This window comes from Salmo salar, chromosome ssa05 (genome assembly GCF_905237065.1).
Source record: "Salmo salar chromosome ssa05, Ssal_v3.1, whole genome shotgun sequence".
NCBI lineage: Eukaryota > Metazoa > Chordata > Actinopteri > Salmoniformes > Salmonidae > Salmo > Salmo salar.
This window is the reverse complement of record NC_059446.1, coordinates 58,628,331-58,647,987: the sequence shown is the minus strand read 5'-3', so window position 1 is coordinate 58,647,987 and position 19,657 is coordinate 58,628,331. Positions and strand designations below refer to the sequence as shown.

The 19,657-nt window shown below is 42.4% G+C and overlaps 1 protein-coding gene across 1 annotated transcript in view; it reads right to left on the bottom strand.

The window, feature by feature from the left end:
- LOC106605292 (synaptic vesicle glycoprotein 2A) overlaps window positions 1-19,108 on the bottom strand; it is a 59,810-nt gene extending 40,702 nt beyond the window's left edge. Inside the window, exon 1 of the mRNA XM_014200765.2 lies at window positions 18,755-19,108. The gene's annotated coding sequence lies outside the window, so the exon portion shown is untranslated. The remainder of the gene's footprint in view (window positions 1-18,754) is intronic.
- Between the last annotated feature and the right edge of the window lie 549 nt (window positions 19,109-19,657).

Below are 19,657 nucleotides of genomic sequence, written 5' to 3'. Positions count from 1 at the left end.
GCTCCATGCAAGATCTCACCTCGTGGAGTTGCAATGATCATGAGAACGGTGAGGAATCAGCCCAGAACTACACGGGATGATCTTGTCAATGATCTCAAGGCAGCTGGGACCATAGTCACCAAGAAAACAATTGGTAACTCACTACGCCATGAAGGACAGAAATCCTGCAGCGCCCGCAAGGTCTCCCTGCTCAAGAATACATATACATGCCCGTCTGAAGTTTGCCAATGAACATCTGAATGATTCAGAGGACAACTGGTGAAAGTGTTGTGGTCAGATGAGACCAAAATGGAGCTCTTTGGCATCAACTCAACTCGCCGTGTTTGGAGGAGGAGGAGGAATGCTGCCTATGACCCCAAGAACACCATCTCCACCGTCAAACATGGAGGTGGAAACATTATGCTTTGGGGGTGTTTTTCTGCTAAGGGGACAGGACAACTTCACCGCATCATTTGACGGGCCCATGTACTGTCAAATCTTGGGTGAGAACCTCCTTCCCTCAGCCAGGGCATTGAAAATGGGTCGTGGATGGGTATTCCAACATGACAATGACCCAAAACAGACGGCCAAGGCAACAAAGGAGTGGCTCAAAAAGAAGCACATTAAGGTCCTGGAGTGGCCTAGCCAGTCTCCAGACCTTAATCCCATAGAAAATCTGTGGAGGGAGCTGAAGGTTCGAGTTGCCAAACGTCAGCCTCGAAACCTTAATGACTTGGAGAAGATCTGCAAAGAGGAGTGGGACAAAATCCCTCCTGAGATGTGTGCAAACCTGGTGGCCAACTACAAGAAACGTCTGACCTCTGTGATTGCCAACAAGGGTTTGGCCACCAAGTACTAAGTCATGTTTTGCAGAGGGGTCAAATATTTCTTTCCCTCATTAAAATGCAAATCATTTTATAACATTTTTGACATGCGTTTTTCTGGATTTTTTTGTTGTTATTCTGTCTCTCACTGTTCATATAAACCTACCATTAAAATTATAGGCTGATAATTTCTTTGTAAGTGGGCAAACGTACAAAATCAGCAGGGGATCAAATACTTTTTCCCCCCACTGTATAGGCCAGTATATTGTATGTGGATTTGCTTCATCCACTTCACACGGTAACGTGTGCATTAGGTGCCACTTGAGTGGTCATAGAAACCTGATTTCCATATAAATGGCAGTGAGTGAGATGGCCCCTACTAGCCCTTGAAATCCATGCCTTTGAGTCAGACACTATCTGCTAGCTGCAGATGTAGGATATTAATCTGATCACTCTTTTGTTGCTGAGAATTTTCCTGCACAGCAAGAAATGCAAACTTGTAGTGTATTTGAGTTTTAAAAAGGCTTCTGAAGTTTGTAATTTCCACTTTGAAATTTCAGACTTGATTTGACCTTACGAAAAATGTATCAACCCCTACAAAAATGTCCATTAATTATAATCCACATAATAATTCACATTTCCTGTTGCTGTAGGATTACTTTCCTGCTGTAGCAAACTGGCTCAAATTAAGATCCTACATCTGTATGGCTCGAGAATCCTGAAGCCATTGCATTTAAACCAGGGTCCATTGTACCACAAGCATCTTTCATGGAAGAGAAAGCACAAGAGAGACAATCTTCCATTCCTACTGTACAGAGCTTGTTGTGCAGGTGGGAATATGAATTCTAGTAAAGCCAAAAGGCAGAAATACTTGAAAAACATAAGGAGGTAAATATGAAAAGGAAATCCTCCTGTAGGACCTTTGGCAGGTGAACAAGAGCAGACATACAGTATGCATAAAACATGAGGCTTGCAGTAACAAGCAGGTTTCCCAGGAAGGGAACAACCTTGTGGTTGCATTACACATGGAGTTAGTGCGTAAAGAGGCGGAAGCTCAAGAATAGTTCTATATGCTGATTTGTATGCCAGCAGCCTCTCTAAGAAAACAACATTGAATACATTGAATCATTGCATACTTTGACAACAGTGTATTCATTGGAAATGAGATTGGAAATGTGGGCTGAGAGGGAATCCAATGAATCCATGCTGATATGAATTATTTTCAAAGAAGAGAAAACTATATCATTTGAAACAGACAGACAATGTATCAGAATATGTCGCCATGCAAAAAAACGTTTGTCCCTGTGCCTGCCTGTATTGGTGGAGGAGTTTCCTGCCTTAACATCATTAGTGGTTAATGGGCCATAGTTTACAAGGATCCTTACACAGAATGACTCTGTTGGGAGCTGTCTGCTTTGGTAAGACATCTCAATCTAGCAACCAGAGGACATATTTCATGTGTAGTCAGAGAAGATGAATGAGACCCTCCCACAGGACATTTTTAGTTATATGTTTGGATAAGAAAACGTGACACTAAAACAGAAGAGTAAAAGCTGTATTAAACCTCCCCCACCTGCTGAAATATAGTTACTCCTTACTCCCTAAAGATCTAACCTCTGCTCCTGATCTTTAATAGTTTAAGAGGGCTATTACTCACCAACCCCATTGTAGAGACCCTGGTGTACCTTACTTTAATGGTCCACTGAGCTAGGCTATTCTGTAAAATAGCTGCTCCAAAACCAAAAGCATATTGTATCATCTCTTAGCAATCCAAGATCTTCAGGGCACATAAAACCGCCCACCTCTGCTCTTGGTCTAGAAATCTTGATCTTCACACAGCGCCTCAATCAATCTTCTATCCCTCTTGGAGACACCAGCCGATTGGCTGGCCGGCCGTCCTTTGTCTCCATGGTCACGACTTTCACACCAGGAGCCACTCACTACTCCATCTAAATGCAATGAGCTAGCCGTCAACATCAGATTACCCTTTTACCATCCCCACTACTATATGAGTAGGTACAGATAGGCTCTTTAGCCTGGAATAATAAACCATTCTCTATTTGAGAGTTATGCTGCAGCAAGTATGTGGCTGTTAGTACTAAAAAAACTTGAACTAATCTGTGAGTCATGATGTGGACATTTGGCCACAACAAGACAGCAAATCCTTTTGGAAATATGCAACAACAAAGGGCTTAATATACGGGATAAACAGCAAGAAAGTCGATATGATAACAATGTAATGAGTTATTCCAAAGTAAAGCACATCTCCTATTGGGCCTGACATCTTTAATGAAGTTAAATTGCTAATAAATTAGGTGTCCAAAGGGAGCCGGACAAAAACCCTAGCTGTCGTTTGCCAGTGATGAAAGACTTAATTATTTAAACCTATTTCCTTCTAGTGAGCTGAGAGGATGGCAGGGGTCAGTGGAGCTCCTCTCTACACCACACACAATACCGGAACAGAGCAGCAGCTTGCTCACAACAAAAGAGAGCAGAGAGAAACAGGAAATAACCTACCCTGAAGCTAAGATAATGCTAGCTAGCACGTTAAAACTGAGGCAGTGCACTAAAGCGGAACAGCCTTTTGCTCTGGCTGAAGCTACTGTATTTGCTTAACTTAACAGGCCCTACCACGGCTAAAATACAGCTACTAAATTTAGACTCGAGCAGGTCTAGGCAACTGTCAACAGCTGAAATTGTGTGGGTCAATTTCCAATCAAATCATTGCTAATGCTAACAGGAGTAACCATTTGCTAAATGTGATACAACACTGCCCTTTTCCACCCTAAAACCATTGTGCTAATAGTAATGGGGGAATATATGCTGAGGTTAAAGACAACAACAAGTTCAAACAGTTCTGTGCCAGAAGGGTATGTCACCGTGGCTTAAAACAACTCTAGCTTAGTGCTAATGCTACCAAGGCTATTAATCCAGCCAAGAAAGTTTATGAGAGTGGGAAAACTATGTATGTTGAAAGAGAATACTAGAGACATATGCCCAACTTTATGTCATGTGGTATAGGCCCAACTTTATGTCATGCGGTATAGGCCCAACTTTATGTCATGCAGTATAAGGTGTGAGACAATCAATAAAAGTCACAAGTCATTGAAAACAGATACAATGGAGTAGGCCCTATAACTCAATATAAGGCTTGTTTGCATGGTACAGTTGTCTGGCTGGCTGTCCAAAAGCCTTCTTTGTTTAATCACAGCACATGAGACCCTACATACCATTTGGTGTATAAATTCGTACAGTAAGCTGTATCGATCTTTGTGCACAGTGTCTCCCTCTGTTCAAACGGTGGAGTAAGGAGGGAATATGATGTTTCCGTTTCAGTCGACTCTCTCTGACTCCTCTGTTTACAGTTCACTAGAGCACAGACTGTCAGTCACTCTGCCAAGGACAAGAGTCAAGATCCCATTACAAAATGGCATGAGTGGCTTGGGGAGTCTGTCAGTAAAAGCTAACTGTTGTCATATATCCTACTAGCAAGAAAACCCTTCCTCAGAAAACCCACAACTGTGCTGAATAGGGACACTTCAATTTAGCCTTTGGCCACACTTGGATAAGCTAGGTGAATGTGCATATAAATCGGTCATTTAGATCCACTTCAAACAGATCTCCATTTGACAATGTGGGGTATATATCCACCAAAGAGAGTAATGCAAGTGATAAAGGAGTGACATTTTATTCAGTGGAGGCTTTAGAAACGTTTAGCAGGAGACAGGGTTGCCGGGGAAGTCAGCCAGTAATGGAATAAGAAGATGGATGACAGTAGGACTAAAAACACCAAACAAATAGATAGTGCACTGTGTAGACAGGAGGTCTCTGCTCTACCACTCAAATCATATCCTCCTGACTAAACTGTGGTTTGATGAAATCCCACAGATTCTGTTTGTGGTTGGACAGCTCAATTTACTTCCACGAGAGCATAGTTTGCCTCAACAATATAGTATTGTTTGGCTGTCCAATACAGTAGTGTGGCGAGTGCTTACATGAACTAGCTAATCAGGAAGATTATCCATAATGCTCTGGATGGAGTTTACAGTAAAGTATTATTTGAGGACAGAAGAGTGAATGAGATTGGCTCTTCGTGGATGTTTTGATCTACAGAGTTTTGGTGACAGGGTACAAACAGTAGGGCTTTAGCATTGTGTCAAGGTTAAATCTCTCTAGGGATGCAAACACAGTTGAAGTCGGAAGTTTACATACACTTGGAGTCATTAAAACTCATTTTTCAAACACTCCACAAATTTCTTGTTAACAAACTATAGCTTTGACAAGTCGGTTAGGACATCTACTTTGTGCATGACACAAGTCATTTTTCCCAAAATTGTTTACAGACAGATTATTTCACTTATAATTCACTGTATCACTATTCCAGTGGGTCAGAAGTTTACATGCACTAAATTGACTGTGCCCTTAAACAGCTTGGAAAAGTCAAGGAATTTGATGTCATGGCTTTAGAAGTTTCTGATAGGCTAATTGACATCATTTTAGTCAATTGGAGGTGTACCTGTGGATGTATTTCAAGGCCTACCTTCAAACTCAGTGCCTCTTTGCTTGACACCATGGGAAAATCAAAAGAAATCAGCCAAGACCCCAGAAAAACAATTGTAGACCTCCACAAGTCTGTTTCATCCTTGGGAGCAATTTCCAAACGCCTGAAGGTACCACGTTCATCTATACAAACAATTGTACGCAAGCATAAACACCATGGGACCAGAGACTAATGTACTTTGGTGTGAAAAGTGCAAATCAATCCCAGAACAACAGCAAGGATATTGTGAAGATGCTGGAGAAAACAGGTACAAAAGTATCTATATCCACAGTAAAACGAGTCCTATATAAACATAACCTGAAAGGCCGCTTAGAAAAAAAGAAGCAACTGCTCCAAAACAGCCATAAAAAAGCCAGACTACAGTTTGCAACTGCACATGGGGACAAAGATCGTACTTTTTGGAGAAATATCTTCTGGTCTGATGAAACAAAAATAGAACGGTTTGGCCATAATGACCATCGTTATGTTTGGAGGAAAAAGGGGGAGGCTTGCAAGCCGAAGAACACCATTCCAACCGTGAAGCACGGGGTTGGCAGCATCATGTTGTGGGGGTGCTTTGCTGCAGGAGGGACTGGTGCACTTCACAAAATAGATGACATCATGAGGAAGTAAAATTTTGTGGCTATATTAAAGCAACATCTCAAGACATCAGTCAGGTAGTTAAAGCTTGGTCGCAAATGGGTCTTACAAATGGACAAGTATACTTCCAAAATTATGGCAAAATGGCCTAAGGACAACAAAGTTAAGGTATTGGAGTGGCCATCACAAAGCCCTGACCTCAATCCTATAGAAAATGTGTGGGCAGAACTGAAAAAGCGTGTGCAAGCAAGGAGGCCTACAAACCTGACTCAGTTATACCAGCTCTGTCAGGAGGAATGGGCCAGAATTCACCCAATTTATTGTGGGTAGCTTGTGGAAGACTACCTGAAACATTTGACCCAGGTTAAACAATTTAAAGGCAATGTTACCAAATACTAATTGAGTGTATGTAAACTTCTGACCCACTGGGAGTGTGATGAAAGAAATAAAAGCTGAAATAAATCATTCTCTCTAATATTATTCTGACATTTCACATGCTTATAAGAAAGTGGTGATCCTAACTGACCTAAGACAGGGAATTTTTACTTGGATTAAATGTCAGGAATTGTGAAAAACTGAGTTTAAATATACTGCTCAAAAAAATAAAGGGAACACTTAAACAACACATCCTAGATCTGAATGAAATAAATAATCTTATTAAATACTTTTTTCTTTACATAGTTGAATGTGCTGACAACAAAATCACACAAAAATAATCAATGGAAATCCAATTTATCAACCCATGGAGGTCTGGATTTGGAGTCACACTCAAAATTAAAGTGGAAAACCACACTACAGGCTGATCCAACTTTGATGTAATGTCCTTAAAACAAGTCAAAATGAGGCTCAGTAGTGTGTGCCCTCCACGTGCCTGTATGACCTCCCTACAATGCCTGGGCATGCTCCTGATGAGGTGGCGGATGGTCTCCTGAGGGATCTCCTCCCAGACCTGGACTAAAGCATCCGCCAACTCCTGGACAGTCTGTGGTGCAACGTGGCGTTGGTGGATGGAGCGAGACATGATGTCCCAGATGTGCTCAATTGGATTCAGGTCTGGGGAACGGGCGGACCAGTCCATAGCATCAATGCCTTCCTCTTGCAGGAACTGCTGACACACTCCAGCCACATGAGGTCTAGCATTGTCTTGCATTAGGAGGAACCCAGGGCCAACCGCACCAGCATATGGTCTCACAAGGGGTCTGAGGATCTCATCTCGGTACCTAATGGCAGTCAAGCTACCTCTGGCGAGCACATGGAGGGCTGTGTGGCCCCCCAAAGAAATGCCACCCCACACCATGACTGACCCACCGCCAAACCGGTCATGCTGGAGGATGTTGCAGGCAGCAGAACGTTCTCCACGGTGTCTCCAGACTCTGTCACGTCTGTCACATGCTCAGTGTGAACCTGCTTTCATCTGTGAAGAGCACAGGGCGCCAGTGGTGAATTTGCCAATCTTCGTGTTCTCTGGCAAATGCCAAACGTCCTGCACGATGTTGGGCTGTAAGCACAACCCCCACCTGTGGACGTCGGGCCCTCATACAAACCTCATGGAGTCTGTTTCTGACCGTTTGAGCAGACACATGCACATTTGTGGCCTGCTGGAGGTCATTTTGCAGGGCTCTGGCAGTGCTTCTCCTGCTCCTCCTTGCACAAAGGCGGAGGTAGCGGTCCTGCTGCTGGGTTGTTGCCCTCCTACGGCCTCCTCCACGTCTCCTGATGTACTGGCCTGTCTCCTGGTAGCGCCTCCATGCTCTGGACACTACGCTGATAGACACAGCAAACCTTCTTGCCACAGCTCGCATTGATGTGCCATCCTGGATGAGCTGCACTACCTGAGCCACTTGTGTGGGTTGTAGACGCCGTCTCATGCTACCACTAGAGTGAAAGCACCGCCAGCATTCAAAAGTGACCAAAACATCAGCCAGGAAGCATAGGAACTGAGAAGTGGTCTGTGGTCCCCACCTGCAGAACCACTCCTTTATTGGGGGTGTCTTGCTAATTGCCTATAATTTCCACCTGTTGTCTATTCCATTTGCACAACAGCATGTGACATTTATTGTCAATCAGTGTTGCTTCCTAAGTGGACAGTTTGATTTCACAGAAGTGTGATTGACTTGGAGTTACATTGTGTTGTTTAAGTGTTCCCTTTATTTTTTTGAGCAGTGTATATTTGACTATGGTGTATGTAAACTTCCAACTTCAACTGTACCTCCACTTCTAATCACACACACACACACACACTATCTCTCTCTCCCTCTCTGTTTCTCTCTCCAACACCTCCATGTTGGCCCTCTGCCACCTCATCCAACTGCAGATGTCTATAATAACTCCCCCCGTGTAGGTGTGTGCTCCACTGTCATCACTCTAAATCACATTTGGAAGCAGACCGCCTTCATAAAAGGACATGTTTGTCTCAATGATTATATACTAGACCTATAGGTTGTTAATTCCCAAGCATAAATCCTCAATGTGCAAACAGTACCATCTGCACATTATAGAACAGGTATTTTCCGATGATGACACTTCAGATGATAGATGCCTTTTATTAATAAGATAAGAAGTGTCCTTAGTTACAACCCAAAACAGATCAGGTCACCACCGATGACAAAGCCACTGTCAACACTCATTGGCTGTTTACACAGGCAGCCCAATTCTGATATTTTTCTTTCTAATATTTGGTCTTTTGACCAATCACATCTTATCTTTTCACATCAGATCTTTTTCAGAGCCAAATATAGCAATAATGTGCAATTGAAAAGCCACTTATTCTTACATCGGTTCAAAATACCGCCTTCAACAAGGCAAAAGGAAGTGTCCTTTCCAGCTGTGGATTAAGAAGGACAGCTGTCGGTTGGTATGATCATATATCTTCCCTTGAGCTATGCTACTCTGGTGAGAAGACACGTTAAATGTTACAGCATATTAACTACAACTTCCGAAAGGTATGAATGAAATTAGCAGAACAACATTTTTTTTATCAGAATTGGCCTGCCTGTGTCAACGTGGACATTGAGGCTGACTAAGAGGTAACATAATAGAACCTTTCATGGAAAAGCTCATCAACACCAAGTTATAGTACAATACTGCAGAGAGAGAGAGTGGCTTGGAGTCAGCAGCAGCCTTGCTATAATCATCAGAAGTGTAGCTAAAGCAGCTCTGCTAAACTGCAGCTCCAGTGCATTATGACTCATGCCTGATAAACCCAACTGAAATACAGTGGAACATGCCAGTAATTGCCTGCTGATGTCCAAAATAGTTTTCTTACTATTAATAAACACACAGTCAAATGTGAATTAAATTTCTGGGAATTTCCACGTATTTGATTTATAGTGTTATGGTCCAAATGAATAGCAATTGGCTTCAGATTTACTGTACATGGTGAGGAGATAAGACGCATGGCCATGATTAGTTATGGGTAAAACCATCATGTCCTTTATAGGTAACCACAGTAATCTTTATCCCTGTTTCTTCACTACCTGGGAAGGCCGACAGTATATATAATTATAAACTGGGTGGTTCGAGCCCTAAATGCTGATTGGCTGACAGCCGTGGTATATCAGACCGTATACCATGGGTATGACAAAACATGTATTTTTACTGCTCTAATTACGTTGGTAACCAGTTTATAATAGCAATAAGGCACCTCGGGTGTTTGTGGTATATGGCCAATATACCATGGCTAAGGGCTGTATCCAGGCACTCTGCGCTGCGTCGCACATAAGAACAGTCTTTAGCTGTTGTATTTTGGCCATATACCACACCCCCTCGTGCCTTATTGCTTAGATATACCTCAAATAGTATCCAATGTATCAAGTTTCTGGTTGAGCCATATTTTCACACCATATTCCCAGCAAAACCTTGGCTTACCTCAGTGTCATGTGTGCAGAGCACTGCATGCTGGGCCGTGTCAGTGCGGCCCACTCACTCCTGGCACACGTCTGGTCTGTTTGAAGTGATCCCCACAGGGTCCAGTCAACAAACACCTATGATGGTACCATTCTGTCCACCGTGGTGAAACACATACACACTGAGGAGGATGTGTATCTAGTCAAGTATATTTGATTGGGTAGTATGTTTCTGTTCAACAGGGAGCACATAACCCATAGACACGTTCATAGGTATTACTATCAATACAGGTGTGTAGACCATAATCATTTCCAGTGTACAGTACACATCGAGCGAGAGACCAAATTCACATTCTTGTGTCTCTCTTTTGTGCTTTCTATAATTTCCTCAATACCAGAAAGCTTGTTAGTGAGGGGGTAGCAAACAACATGGAATACAAATAGCTCAACATTTGTTTGTAACAGACTAACTGCAATGGAAATATATGTCCCTCTAGAGACTAAATAATGAACTAAATGAGGAACCAATGGTCCAAAACTAAAGATCCTATACTGTAGAATGCTCCTGAATGTGTGAAATTAGGTAAATGTGTTTAAATTGGTTCCCCTTTGAGCGGGTGAGGTGCCGCTCTGAAAGACCAGCGGTTAAACCAATACCATTTCACTTAATCTAATTCTAAGCGAAAGTTGCATGAGTTGCAGTTTTGAGAATACTCTACAACATGATAGACTCGACAGAGTCTGTCTAGGTAATAAAGTCATTGAATTGCCCTTAAGGAATAAGTCTAGGTGGACAATAGAGTGCTCTGGTGAGGTAAGGCAGACAGGGAGAGGGCCTTGGAACACCCTTGAGGACATACGTACAAGCTCGCACGCACACACACCTTTTTTTTAATGTCAATCTACCACAAACTGCAAAGAAAGGAGAGAAAAGAGTATAATTTAAAAAAAGAAAGTTGTGGAAAATAGGGACGGGTGAGGTGAGGTTATTACAGTAACTTTCAAAATATGATCTACTTAGACAGCTAAGTTATGACTCAGTTCCTTTTTCTCTCTTGCCGTTATTCAGACATCTGCTGCTCTGGTCTGAGCGTCCAGGGGTGGCCTGGGCTGGTCGAAACATCCATCAGTTATTGGCTGCTCTGGTGTAAGCGTCCAGGGGTTGCCTGGACCGATCGAAACACCCATCCATTATTCACGCCTGGTTTTCTGGGCACAAGGACAGAGGTGCAGTGGCCAAGTCATCCCTCAGTGATGATGTATGGGCACGTGAGGTGATAAACTCCCACCAACAGGACATTGGTCAAATGTATTCAGCTTACAGTAGTCTACAACGATGTGGGCGATATACAGTACCCGTCAAAAGTTTGCACACACCTACTCATTCAAGGATTTTCTTTGTTTTTACTATTTTCTACATTGTAGAATAATAGTGAAGACATCAAAACTATGACATGACACATTTGGAATCATGTAGTAACCAAAAAAGTGTTAAACAAATCCAAATATATGTTATATTTGAGATTCTTCAAAGTAGCCACCATTTGCCTTGATGATAGCTTTGCACACACTTGGCATTCTCTCAACCAGCTTCATGAGGTAGTCACCTGGAATGCATTTCAATTAACAGGTGTGCCTTGTTAAAAGTTCATTTGTGGAATTTCTTTCTTTTTTGAATGGTTTGAACCAATCAGTTGTGTTATGACAAGGTAGGGGTGGTATACAGAAGATAGCCCTATTTGGTAAAATACCAAGTCCATATTATGGCAAGAACAGCTCAAATAAGCAAATAAAAACGACAGTTCATCATTACTTTAACCTCCACAGGATCGGTGTCCGCCCCGTGGGACGGTTGAGCTAATGTTGGCTAATGTGATTAGCATGAGCTTGTAAGTAACAAGAACATTTCCCAGGACATAGACATATCTGATATGGGCAGAGAGCTTAAATTCTAGTTAATCTAACTGCACTGTCCAATTTACAGTAGCTATTACAGTGAAAGAATACCATGCTATTGTTTGAGGAGAGTGCACAGTTATGAACTTGAAAACGTATGAATAAACCAATTAGCCACATTTTGGCAATCTTTATACAACATTTTGAACAGACATGCAATGGTTCATTGAATCAGTCTAACACTTTTCACATACACAGCTGCCATCTAGTGGCCAAAATATAAATTGGGCCTAACCTGGAATATTACATTTTGGCCTTTCTCTTGCATTTCAAAGACAATGGAACAAAACAAAAACACGCATGTTGTTTTCTTTGTATTGTCTTTTACCAGATCGAAAATGTTATATTCTCCTACATTCATTTCACATTTCCACAAACTTCAAAGTGTTTACTTTCAAATTGTATCAAGATTATGCATATCATTCCTTCAGGTCCTGAGCTCCAGGCAGTTAGATTTGGGTATGTCATTTTAGGCGAAAATTGAAAAAAGGGTCCGATCCTTTAAGACATGAATATCAGTCAATCCAGAAAATGTCAAGAACTTTGAAAGTTTCTTCAAGTGTAGTCGCAAAAACCATCAAGCGCTATGATGAAACCGGCCCTCATGAGGGCCGCCACAGGAAAGGAAGACCCAGAGTTACCTCTGCTGCAGACGATGAGTTCATTAGAGTTACCAACCTCAGAAATTGCAGCCAAATAAATGCTTCACAGATTTCAAGTAACAGATACATCTCAACATCAACTGTTCAGAGGAGACTGTGTGAATCAGACCTTCATGGTCAAATTGCTGCAAAGAAACCACTACTAAAGGACACCAATAAGAAGAGACTTGCTTAGGCCAAGAAACACGAGCAATGGACATTAGACCAGTTGAAATCTGTCCTCTGGTCTGAGGAGTCCAAATTTGAAATGTTGGTTCCAACTGCCTTGTCCTTGTGAGATGCAGAGTAGGTGAACGTAGGATCTCTACATGTGTGGTTCCCACCGTGAAGCATGGAGGAGGAGGTGTGGGGGTGCTTATTTAGAACTCAAAGGCACACTTAGTCAGCATGGCTATCACAGCATTCTGCAGTGTAACGCCATCCAATCTGGTTTGCGCTTAGTGGGATTATCATTTGTTTTTCAACAGGACAATGACCTCCAGGCTGTGTAAGGGCTATTTGACCAAGAAGGAGAGTGATGGAGTTCTGCATCACCAGACCTCAACCCAATTGAGATGCTTTGGGATGAGTTGGACCGCACAGTGAAGGAAAAGCACCCAACAAGTGCTCAGCATATGTGGGAACTCCTTCAAGACTGTTGGGAAAGCATTCCTCATGAAGCTGGTTGAGAGAATGCCAGGAGTGTGCAAAGCTGTCATCAAGGCAAAGGGCTACTTTGAAGAATCTAAAATCTAAAATATATTTTGATTTGTTTAAGACTTTTTTGGTTACTACATGATTCCATATGTGTTTTTTCTACAATGTAGAAAATAGTGAAATAAAGAAAAACCCTTGAATGAGTAGGTGTGTCCAAACTTTTGACTGGTACTGTACCTAGAAAGAGTCCCAAAGGAAATGCATTTCTTTATTCGATTACATTGTGTCCCTGCTGCCTGAACACTGCACAGGCTGGACACTCCTGGGTTGGGCATTACAGGGTGGAGGTATACCTGAGAGAGGATGATGAGAGGCTGTTCAGCAGGAGCAGCAAACAGAGAGTAGACAATATCTATTTATTTAGCTGTTCTTTTCTGCCCAGCTCCAATGCCATGTTTGGATGTGCGTAAACACACTCCTTTCATGGCTCATACAGTAGCTCCACCCACCCAGACAGTATGCATGGTTCTGCAGAGAAAGAGAGAGAGAGGTCCCCTCTGGAAAGGGCACAGCCCAACATGAGTCACGTCATCACTGCCATAATTCCCTGGGTGGAACCTCTCAGTGTGCGTTGTCAACCTGGGCTCACTACAGCAGTTAGCAACACCATGTCAAACAACATCTCATCCCAGCATCCATTTTAGTTCCCTACACTGCTATATGGATGTTCAAAGTAAAAACAGCTGTGGATGCATTCCCGGTGCCTATAATGAAAATGTCATTATAAGCATCTGTGGAAGTTGCCCTTGCTACAGAATAGTTGAATATACAAAATATTGTACTATTTGAGAGGGCTTCTTCATGTCGGTTTTGAGAGGCAACAAGGGAATGAAATGGGTGATATATGCAGAGGGAGACAACTCAATGAGCTTGTTATACCCTTCAATGATGTAACGGTCCATAGGTTTTAGCAGTCCAGTACTTGAATTTGATGTTGGTGGTATCCATGTCAAGGGGAACTCCTTTGTACCAGTCCTGCCCACCTTTAAACGGAGGCTCTGATTCTCTAATAGAAGCTATTGGCATTTGATTATACCTACGTATGAAATAATAGATATGTAGAGGCTTTTTACCATTTTCATGGTCGTTTCATGACTCATAACAACAATGTTGTAGTCAGTCTACTGTTTCAAACGTAGCAGCAGTTGTAGATGCTAACACAATAATGCCAGGCTTTGAACTGAAATAATGGAAAATCGTGACAATGTGTGCTGGATGTGACAATTGTGAAAGGTTGGAGAGGAAAGTATAAAATGTCCTTGCTGGAGAAAAGGAATCTTACAAAAAGAAAATTGTACACTGCAGTGAAATACCAGAGAGGAGAAGGTAATTTCTCTAACAGAACCCAAGAATATACTGCAGGGATTATGGGAGGCAAAGATTATGATGCTGGGGACTGGGGTACTCTCTATGCAGATATCCCCACCACTGCATTCTGTAGAAACTATGGCAAGCTCTCCATTCTCAGTGCTATGCATTGGTTTAATACCATTTGTTGTTGCTGGACTGTTACAAAGATTGCCAATGTGAAGCGTTTGAAATTGCTACTACACAGCTACTTGGTTTGCTCTTGTTGTCCTACTGCGTGCACTGAGGCTATTTGTTTTGCTACCGCTTTACAGTTTGGTTTACAACATTACGTTCCTCTGAGGTAGATACCCCTTATGGCAGATTAAAAGCAAATGTGCTGTCAGTAGAAGACTGATGGTATTGTGCTTTGAGAACTCCGTCGAGAGGCAGAAAAAAAGCATTGATTATCTCTGTTGTACAGTCAATCTATAAGAGAGTAGAAATGTAAAACACGTAAGTATGTATTTGACCGATGGCCTGTGTTTCTGGGTTGCTAGGTGGTGGTGGAAGTGGACTGTCTAAATTTAGCAACACCTGCACTGATCAAGTGATCTCAACGATATGTATTGGATACTGGTGGATGAGAATGAGAATGAGTTGAATGTCTGTGTTGCTGGTCTGTTTTAGGATGTGCTATGATAATGCAGTAAGCCCCCAGTGCTCGCAGCCACCACGGAGTCAAGTTGTAACTTGTGACAAGGCTAATCTTTGAGGACAGTCCAGAGCACACCCTAATCAGCAGAGGTAGCAGGCAGAAAATAACAACACCAAACAGTCCAACTCCCTTCCCTGTCGTCTGGCTAACTGTGGAGGCTGGAGCTGCTGTCGCATATCCATGATACTCTCCCTCTTCAATGGATAACCTCCATTATATTGTTACTGTACGATTAGACCAACTCTCCCTTAGTATAGCCACCCAGAACTTGATCCAGTGCCCCTTGTGTCTCAATACTTCCCCAGTTTGTCAAGCTTGCTGGTACTTGATTGTACTTCTGTGCCACATCACTGCTCAAGGAGCCCAAACAGCCACTGTACTTAATGAATACTGCCTTTAACGCCACTTTAGAAATGCCTCATCTGGCCTCAACGGGTTGTTGAACAAGCACAAACAACAGAGGGAGTAATATCAAAACCTCAATGAAGATTATGCATTGAAGAGGAATGTATCATCATAGGCATGACTGTAACTGTCGCCAACCTGAACTGCCATGCCATTCTCAATGTGTTCTGTTTTACCCTGTACTCTACAGTACTCACACCTTTCCAGAAGTAATCTCTCAAGGTTACACTACAATGAGTATTGCAGCATCAGAAGAGTAGTGAATCAGCCAAGAGACTGACGGAGGAATTACTGCAAGGTTAGAGAAAAACATACATTTATAAACTCAGACAAAAAAGAAACATCCCTTTTTCAGGACCCTGTCTTTCAAAGAAAATTCATAAAAATCCAAATAATTTCACAGATCTTCATTGTAAAGGGTTTAAACACTGTTTCCCATGCTTGTTCAATGAACCATAAACAATGAATGAACATGCACCTTTGGAACAGTCGTTAAGACACTAACAGCTTACAGACGGTAGGCAATTATTGTCACAGTTATGAAAACTTAGGACACTAAAGAGGCCTTTCTACTGACTCTGAAAACACCAAAAGAAAGATGCCCAGGGTCCCTGCTCATCTGCGTGAACATTCCTTAGGCATGCTGCAAGGAGGCATGAGGACTGCAGATGTGGCCTGGGCAATAAATTGCTATGTCCGTACTGTGAGACGCCTAAGACAGCGTTACAGGGAGACAGGACAGACAGCTGATCATGTAACAACACCTGCACAGGATCAGTACATCCGAACATCACACCTGCGAGATAGGTACGGGATGGCTGCGGGGTTACACCAGGAACGCACAATCCCTCCATCAGTGCTCAGACTGTAATAGGCTGAGAGAGGCTGGACTGGGGGCTTGTAGGCCTGTTGTAAGGCAGGTCCTCACCAGACATCACCGGCAACAACGTCGCCTATGGGCACAAACCCACCGTCGCTGGACCAGACTGGCAAAAAGTGCTCTTCACTTACGAGTCGCAGTTTTGTCACACCAGGGGTGATGGTCGGATTTGCGTATATCATCGAAGGAATGAGCGTTACACCGAGGCCTGTACTCTGGAGCGGGATCGATTTGGAGGTGGAGGGTCCATCATGATCTGGGGCAGTGTGTCACAGCATCATCGGACTGAGCTTGTTGTCATTGCAGGCAATCTCAACGCTGTGCGTTACAGGAAAGACATCATCCTCCCTCATGTGGTACCCTTCCTGCAGGCTCATCCTGACATGACCCTCCAGCATGACAATGCCACCAGCCATACTGCTCGTTCTGTACGTGATTTCCTCCAAGACAGGAATGTCAGTGTTCTGCCATGGCCAGCGAAGAACCCGGATCTCAATCCCATTGAGCACGTCTGGGACCTGTTTGATTGGAGGGTGAGGGCTAGGGCCATTCCTCCCAGAAATGTCCGGGAACTTGCAGGTGCCTTGGTGGAGGAGTGGGGTAACATCTCACAGCAAGAACTGGCAAATCTGGTGCAGTCCATGAGGAGGAGATGCACTGCAGTACTTAATGCAGCTGGTGGCCACACCAGATACTGACTTTTGATTTTGACCCCCACTTTGTTCAGGGACACATTATTCCATTTCTGTTAGTCACATGTCTGTGGAACTTGTTCAGTTTAGGTCTCAGTTGTTAAATCTTGTTATGTTCATACAAATATTTACACATGTTAAGTTTGCTGAAAATAAACGCAGTTGACAGTGAGAGGATGTTTCTTTATTTGCTGAGTTTATATCTGAGTCACCAACAGGCTTTGCAAGCTACAGCAGGATTGATTGACAACAAGCATAACAAATGAAAGGGAGGGTAGTAAATACGGTGTCACTATTTGGCAAGCACTGTATTCCAATCCGTAGGCCTAGTCAATTAGATTATAAACTGATGTAAATCACAAAGCATCTTCCAATCACATATTGATCTTAATAAATAGTGTGTTAACCAAATAAACATTTGTAGGCTATCATTCTATTGGTAAAGGCCATATTGTAGTTAATCCTATCCAAGGTGAGAACACATGAACATTGTTACAACATTCTATGGCTATAGCCTAGTAAACAAAATGTAATAGTGATTGCGAATAAAGGATTGTTAAAGAGATAGGTGTCAATTGTTGTAAAATCATTTTACAATCAGATCGAATATTTTTCCCAGAAGGCCCTTTCTATCAGGCCAACATGTCAATCAGTAACCGTAGCCAATCCATTCATAGACGCTGGGACAACCGACAACCCGACGTTGCCTTCAAAAATCGACTATATGGGGTTATGTGTCATGTTTTTTAATGGCAAGGTCATTGTAGCAGAACTAACGCCACACTGCAATGACATAGAAAAAAATAAAATAAGATTTCGTCAATTCGTTTAGTTCTAAGCAAGATTCGTTCATCTTCAGGTTCACAGAGCGCAAGGTCATTTATCGCGTTCTACGCGTAATGAATAGGTCGCAGCCGTTTATGCCGCTTCTTTTAAAATTCAAAATAAACAGTCTACATATAGCCTATGTTAAAAACATTCACTGATGCTCAACAGTGTGTGTAGTCTATACCTTATGGTTCAGGGTGAATAAATCCAACCATTAAATCAAATGCAAGTAGTCCAGACTGGTGAAGGGGCGAGGCGAAGATGAGAGTAATTATGTAAATCACCGCCACTTAACCATAAACTAAACTATGGAAGAGTCTTCACCACTATACGTACACGTACTGTAGCCTATATTTATCCAGGTTATGTCATGCTTGAGAAAAACTCAGTTTTCAATAGTAATAATGGCTAAGATGTGATAGCGCAGGGATGGAGCTGGGATGCAGGTCTACATTATTACGCACGAGACCACCGAGCCAAATTTGGTGGCTTTAGACAAATTTGGTGGCTTTAGAAATGCTATTCGTTCTTCGGAGATATGTTGTTTTTGTTGTAGAAACAGATTTATATCACTTGTATTTTACTCACAGACGTTAACTTCTCCACTGGCTCTTTCACTAACAGGCTATTAAGGGATGGGATGGGGGTCATTTTCTATCGGTTGTGCGTTCTTGCTATCGCTCAAAATAACATCCGGAGCTCGGCGCGGACAGCCGTGGGAAACTATTGACTAGGCTATTTAACACAATTATTGCAATACTACCCTAAATGCTCTTGATAAACATCGAGTATGACGAAATATGCGGGAAATAAATGTAACCAAGACTTATAATCGTCCTTACCTTTGGTAGAAAAGGTTGGCGTTTTTCCACTTGACCTTAACTGTATTTATTTCTTAAGGTTGTCACCGTGTTCAAAAAAATATAAAGGTGTTAAATCCGGTCTATGAAAATTGTTCTGTGGTCACGTACCCAGTTTAGAATACAACCTAACCCTGTTATGTGCACAAGGCTGACGTGGTACGACAGCGCTACCCTACCACACAGCATCCTTCTTGGAGCATCCCCCTCCTCTCGTGCATCCCCCTCCTCTCGAGCATCCATCCCTCTCCTCTCGCGTACCCCATTCTCTTCAGAGAGGGGTTCCTCTTTTGCTTCAGTGTGGACGTTAGAATGTCAATGGAACCGTATGCCGTTTGTGACGCGGCATTCATTAATTCTTCCAACGACGGAAGAATTTGAAGACATATTATTAAGGTATCTTAAGGGGATTTTCGTTTTTATAGACACTATAGATTTCTTCCCAAACTGATATGGATTCGACTTAGATTTTCGCCATACTCACCAAATTGTTGGTGCAATGATCTGTGCACGAGTTGTCTCTGCCTACACGTGCTGTAGCTCGTGGCTATAATTGGCCATGAAAAATGATACTGTTTGATATTGATTTGAATGACTCAAGTGTTGTTTTGAATTAAAGCAGCACTGGCTTGAATTTAAATGTGTACATCTTGTGTAGAACTTTACTTTTAGGTATTTATTTTGGGTATCATCATGAATACTCATTAGGCTATCAGTATCAACTTTAAATGAATACATGTGCAATAAAAGACTGATAAATCATTTGGGAGAAGTAAAAGGTGTAACATATTTTCAGGAAAGTTATTGCTGTAAATTCATCTGTTGAACTGAGAGGGAGAAACCTTACCACTGTCTGTGCAAACCATAAATTGTTACACCAAAATA